Source organism: Neovison vison, chromosome 7 (genome assembly GCF_020171115.1).
Source record: "Neovison vison isolate M4711 chromosome 7, ASM_NN_V1, whole genome shotgun sequence".
In the NCBI taxonomy this organism is placed as follows: domain Eukaryota; kingdom Metazoa; phylum Chordata; class Mammalia; order Carnivora; family Mustelidae; genus Neogale; species Neogale vison.
Genome location: NC_058097.1, coordinates 200,195,730 through 200,202,766, shown reverse-complemented (window position 1 = coordinate 200,202,766; position 7,037 = coordinate 200,195,730).

Here is a 7,037-nt window from a genome sequence, read left to right as displayed (position 1 = left end):
CACATACTTCAGTATTATCAAAGCCATTTATGAAAAACTGACCGCAAATATAATTCTCAATGGAGAAAAACTGAAAGCTTTTCCACTAAGGTCAGGAACATGGCAGGGATGTCCATTATCACCACTGCTATTCAACATAGTACTAGAAGTCCTAGCCTCAGCAATCAGACAACAAAAAGAAATTAAAGAAATCTAGATCGGCACAGTAGAAGTCAAACCATCACTCTTTGCAGATGATATGATACTATATGTGGAAAACCCAAAAGACTTCACTCCCAAACTGCTAGAACTTGTACAGGAATTTAGTAAAGTGTAAGGATATAAAATCAATGCAGAGAAATCAGTTGCATTTCTCTACACCAACAACAAGACAGAAGAAAGAGAAATTAAGGAGTCAATTCCATTTACAATTGCACCCAAAACTATAAGATACCTAGGAATAAACCTAACCAAAGAGGCAAAGAATCTATACTCAGAAAAATATAAAGTACTCGTGAAAGAAATTGAGGAAGACACAAAGAAATGGAAAAATGTTCCATGATCCTGGATTGGAAGACCAAATATTGTGAAAATGTCTATGCTACCTAAAGCAATCTAAACATTTAATGCAATCCCTAACAAAATCCCACCCATTTTTTTTTCAAAGAAATGGAACAAACAATCCTAAAATTTATATGAAACCAGAAAAGACCTCAAATAGCCAAAAGAATATTGAAAAAGAAAGCCAAAGTTGGTGGCATCACAATTCCGGACTTCAAGCTCTATTACAAAGCCATCATCATCAAGACAGTATGGTACTGGCACAAAAACAGACACATAGATCAATGGAACAGAATAGAGATCCCAGAAATAGACCCTCAATTCTATGGTCAACTAATCTTCAACAAAAGAGGAAAGAATGTCCAATGGAAAAATGACAGCCTCTTCAATAAATGGTTTTGGCAAAATTGGACAGCCACATGCAGAAAAATGAAATTGGATCATTTGCACACACGAAAATAGACTCAAAATGGATGAAGGACCTCAATGTGAGAAAGGAATCCATCAAAATCCTTGAGGAGAACACAGGCAGCAACCTCTTTGACCTCAGCTGCTGCAACTTCTTCCTAGGAACATCGCCAAAGGCAAGGGAAGCAAGGGCAAAAATGAACTATTGGGATTTCATCAAGATCAAAAGCTTTTGCACAGCAAAGGAAACAGTTAACAAAACCAAAAGACAACTGACAGAATGGGAGAAGATATTGGCAAATGACATATCAAATAAAGGGCTAGCGTCCAAAATCTATAAAGAACTTAGCAAACTCGACACCCAAAGAACAAATAATCCAATCAGGAAATGGGCAGAGGACATGAACAGACATTTCTGCAAAGAAGACATCCAGATGGCCAACAGACACATGAAAAAGTGCTCCACATCACTTGGCATCAGGGAAATACAAATCAAAACCACAAGTCAGAATGGCTAAAATTAACAAGTCAGGAAATGACAGATGCTGGCGAGGATGCGGAGAAAGGGGAACCCTCCTACACTGTTGGTGGGAATGCAAGCTGGTGCAACCACTCTGGAAAACAGCATAGAGGTTCCTCAAAAAGTTGAAAAAAGTTGAAAACAGACCTACCTTATGACCCAGCAATTGCACTACTGGGTATTTACCCTAAAGATACAAACGTAGTGATCCGAAGGGGTACGTGCACCCGAATGTTTATAGTAGTAATGTCTACAATAGCCAAACTATGGAAAGAACCTAGATGTCCATCAACAGATGAATGGATGAATAAAGAAGAGGTGGTATATATACACAATGGAATACTATGCAGCCATCAAAAGAAATGAAATCTTGCCATTTGCGACGACGTGGATGGAACTAGAGGGTATCATGCTTAGTGAAATAAGTCAATCAGAGAAAGACAACTGTCATATGATCTCCCTGATATGAGGAAGTGGAGATGCAACATGGGGGGCTTGGGGGTAGGAAAAGAATAAATGAAACAAGATGGGATTGGGAGGGAGACAAACCATAAGTGACTCTTAATCTCACAAAACAAACTGAGGGTTGCTGGGGGGAGGAGGTCAGGGGAGGGAGAGTGGTTATGGACATTGGGGAGGGTATGTGCTATGGTGAGTGCTGTGAAGTGTGTAAACCTGGTGATTCACAGACCTGTACCCCTGGGAATAAAAATACATTCTATGTTTATGAATAAATAAAAATTTAAAAATTAAATAAAAAGAATAAGAATAAAAAGGGGTGTTTTAAAAGATTTTATTTATTTATTTGACAGAGACAGAGAGATCACAAGTAGGCAGAGGCAGGCAGAGAGAGAGGGGGAAGCAAGCTCCCCGCTGAGCAGAGAGCCCAATTCAGGGCTGGATCTCAGAACTCTGGGATCATGACCTGAGCCAAAGCAGACACTTAACTAACTGAGCCACCCAGGTGCCCCAACTTTTCATTTTTTTTTGTTATTAGCATATAATGTATTATTTGTTTCAGGGGTACAGGTCTGTGAATCATCAGTCTTAAACGTGCTCACCATAGCACATACAGTCATCAGTGTCCATCACCCAGCCGCCCTATCCCCCCCGCCCCACCTCCAGCAACCCTCAGTTTGTTTCCAGAGATTAAGAGAGTCTCTTATGGTTTTTCTTCCTCTCTGGTTTCACCTTGTTTCATTTTTCCCTCCCTTCCCCTGTGATCCTCTGTCTTATTTCTCAAATTCTGCATATCAGGGAGATCATATGATAATTGTCTGTCTCTGGTTGACTTATTTTGCTTAGCATAACACCCTCTAGTTCCATCCATGTTGTTGCAAAGGGCAAGATTTCCATTTTTGATGGCTGCATATATTTCACCATATATATACACACCACATCTTCTTTATCCATTCATCTGTTGATGGACATCTGGGCTCCTTTCATCATTTGGCTATTGTGGACCTTTGATTTTTTTTTTAAAGGTTTTACTTATTTATTTGAGAGTGAGAGTGGGAGCGGGGAGAGCATGAGCAGGGGGAGGGGCAAAAGAGAAACAGACACCCCACTGAGCACTGAGCCCAATGTAGGGCTTGATACCAGGATCCCAAGATCCTGACCTGAACCTAAATCAAGAGTTGGATGCCTTTGAGCCACACAGGCACTCTATCTTTGATCTTTTTAATCAAAACTATTTCCTGTGTTTGCTGTCTTTATCTGATCTTTGACTACTTAGCTAATACTTTCAATATTAACAGTACTAAGTTTTTCTTAGAATTACACAACTGTCTATATTTGCCTGTGAAGTCTTTGTCACTTTGGTTAAATAGATAACTTAGTCATGTTTTACAGTGACCCATGATCCCATTTAACGAAAAGTTTTAAAAACTTTCGATGTTTTTTTTTTTTGAGAGAGAGAGAGATGGAGTGTGTGTGTGTGTGTGTGTGTGTGTGTATGTGTGTGTGTGTGTGTATGAGAGAGAGAGAGAGAGAGAGAGAGCACCTGTGTGAGTGGGGGGTGGCGGGGCAGAAGGAGAGGGAGGGAGAGAAACTCCAGCAGGCTCCGAGCTCAGCACAGATCTGATGCAGGGCTCGATCTCACAAGGTGGAGATCACGACTTGAGCCAAAATCAAGAGTCAGACATGTAACCAGCTGAGTCATATAGGCTCCCCAAAAACTTTTGATATTTGTGACAAACTTCCTCAAAATCAAGTTCTTAAATGAACTCTCCTTCTCCTTCTCCAAGTAGGCTCCATCCTGGGCATGGAGCCCAACATGGGGCTTGAACTCACAACCCTGAGATCAAAACCTGAGCTGAGATCAGGAGTTGGATGCTTGACTGACTGAGCTACCCAAGAGCCCCAGTGAAGTCTGTTTGATTTCAAACTAACTTGGGGGTTTTTTGGAGGTCCTTGGAACATCTCAAAAGGTTTGTTCTCTCTCTTTATAAGAAGGGAGATGTGAAACTAATTAGGCTGATTTGATATGTTAAATTACATAGGAAGCATTGTCAAATAAGAAGTTATACTAAGGGGTGACTGGGTGGCTCAGTTGATTAAGCATCCAACTCTTGATTTTGGCTCAGGTCATATCTCAGGGTCATGAGATCAAGCCCCATGTCGGGCTCCATGATTTGGGGGGAGTCTGCTTGAGGTTCTCTCTCTCCCTCTCCCTCTGCTCCTCCCCACAGTAGCCCTCTTCCCCCTCTTCTACTAAATCTATCTTAAAAATAAAATATTGTGCCACAGAAATAACCAGACTTTCTTGTCAGTTCCATTATAATGAACTCTCATCAGATCTTTAATAATGGACATCTAAAAATCTTTGTCATTTGCAGAGTTTTTATTTTACTCTGATGCTTTTATAAAAGTGTTCCAACAAATTGCTTCATCTTCAAGGAAACTCATGGAAAGTACTCTAGAATACAGGGTTGTTGTTCTTTTTAAAATCATTTTAAGTTTAAAAAAATCACTTTATGTTCATAAAAGTGAACTGGTAAGAATTTCCAGAACTAATGGAAAAACTGGGTTCAAGCAGAACAAGAATGAATAAAGTGGGACCAAAGGAACTGATGAGGATGATTATAATTTTTATGACTTTTTGTTTGAAACGTTGCTGGTTCTTGAACATTTGTTTTTTTCCAGATTTAAGAAAATTTTATTCTCTTTTCTCTTACTATGGCTCATGGTGATTTGCTAAGGTAAACCTTTGTAAACAAAGATGAAACATTAATTTCCTCTCCCTCCCTGATCCTGCCAGAAACTCTTGAGTGTTCTTTTCATGGTAATATATTTAGTTATGTGCATAAGTTCAATAAGAATCTATTCTCCTCGTAACAGGACACAACTGGAGACACTGGGTGTATTACCAAACCTTTGATTGGAACGTCATATTTGAGAGAGATATGCATATCTGATCAGATATGATCAGATAGCTTTAAGGAGCTGTTTTAACCTTGGCTTGGCTTCCTGGTCTCCGGCTTTTAAGAATTCAATCTGAGTTTAGTTATAGAAAGTTCCAGCAAAGGGGCGCCTGGGTGGCCAAGCTGGCTAAGCAGCTGTCTCTGGCTTAGGTCATGATCCCAGGGTGATGGGATTAAGTCCCTCATCAGACTCCCTGCTCAGCAAGGAGCCTCCATCTCCCTCTGTCTGCTGCTCCCCTAGCTTGTGCTTGCTCGCTCTTTCTCTGTCAAATAAATAAATAAAATCTCAAAAAAAAAAAAGTTTTCAGCAAAGCTGTCTTAAAAAGAGCTTATATGGTCAATCACTATTCTTGTTTTGCTTATACAGATAATCAGGCCAAGTTTAATACAAACAAATTAGTTTTTTTTTTAAAGATTTTTATTTATTTGACAGACAGATCACAAGTAGGCAGAGAGGCAGGCAGAGAGAGAGAGGAGGAGGAGGCAGGCTCCCTGCTGAGCAGAGAGCCTGATGTGAGGCTTGATCCCAGGACCCTGGGATCATGACCTGCGCCAAAGGCAGAGGCTTTAACCACTGAGCCACCCAGGTGCCCCCAAACAAATTAGTTTTACTCTGATTATCTTTGGCTTAAAAAAAGCAGACGGGTGGGAATGATCACCAAGAGAAAAATTATGTTTGCACCTTTGCCTAGATATTAGATTCTCATCTGCTCATTGCCTTTGAGGTTTTGGGACACACCTGTAAAATGGACGCAATCCTGAATTCTTCTAGTTTCCTCAAATATCTGGCTATGACTCCCCAAATGTTTCTAATTTTCTCCCACCCTTCTGATCTGGAATTGCCCTTGAATCTCTTTCAAAGGGACTCTCCGAGGTCTGTGTGGTCCTGTGCAGACCTGGAAGACCTCCAAAGCGAACTGACCAGGAGGAGAAGCAGCTGATCTTGAAGTTGAGTGCATCTACCCAAGATGCTGAGTCAAAACTTCGAAGTTCTGCTACACATGAAATCCTTCCTTCTTTTCTTTCATTTACTCTGGCCTTGGCCTGAAGAGACAACACCATTGTCGGGATCTCCCAGGCCATTACGGTGGCGGGGTGGGGGGGGGAGCGGGGGGTGCTAATCTTTCAGACTGCTGGATTGGTCATCAAAAACTCTGACCTTGGGGCGCCTGGGTGGCTCAGTGGGTTAAAGCCTCTGCCTTCGGCTCAGTCATGATCCCAGGGTCCTGGGATAGAGCCCCACATGGGGCTCTCTGCGAAGCAGTAAGCCTGCTTCCCTTCCTCTCTCTCTGCCTGCCTCTCTGTCTACTTGTGATCTCTGTCTTTCAAATAAATAAATAAAGTCTTAAAAACAAAAACAAAACCAAAAAACTCTAACCTATCTATGATGACGGAGGCCTCCTGGTCCATTTCGCTGTTTCTGGCTAACAGTGCCAAACTTGAGGGACTGCATGTCGAGGCTGTATGCGAAGAAAGGGACACAAGGCAAAGGTAACCAGAATAAAGTTCCCTGTGTGGCCTGCAACCCTTTAAATATTTCCAGGCCTCGTGGATGTCACCTTTCTGGTCCAGAATCCAGCAGGAAATTCCCAGAAGGCCTTTATGAGTCATTCATGCCTCCATGCAGAGCCTTACTTCCCCGGTTAGGAATAAATGTAAATGAGGCTATAATCAGGAACGTCTTCTTAACTCTTGAAATTATTGCAGATTTGATGCAAAAGCTATAGCTACCCAAGAAAAAGGCTTAGGTTCTCTGTCCTAAGTTGTTCTTGATAAGAGGATGACCCTTGACTATATTTCAGCGGAGCGAGGTGTCTGGGCTGAGGCCAACACTACCGGCTACACCCAGATCAAAACTTCTGGGGAAGTTGAAACTCAATTACATGAGCCCAGTTGTACCTAATTACGTACCATGACATAATTACACTGAGCCAGCTGCTTGGCTTAGAAAGGTGACTCCTTCAAAGGGGTCTTTGACTCATCTGATTTGGATTGCTTTGGGTCCCGGGCACCATGGCTCTGAAGTGTGGGAATTATCCTGTCTATAATAACCAGAGTAATCTCCCTGGCATGTTGTATTTATCTCAAAAGTTTGTTTTTAAAGGATTTTATCTATTTATTTGTCAGAGAGAGAGAGAGAGAGCACA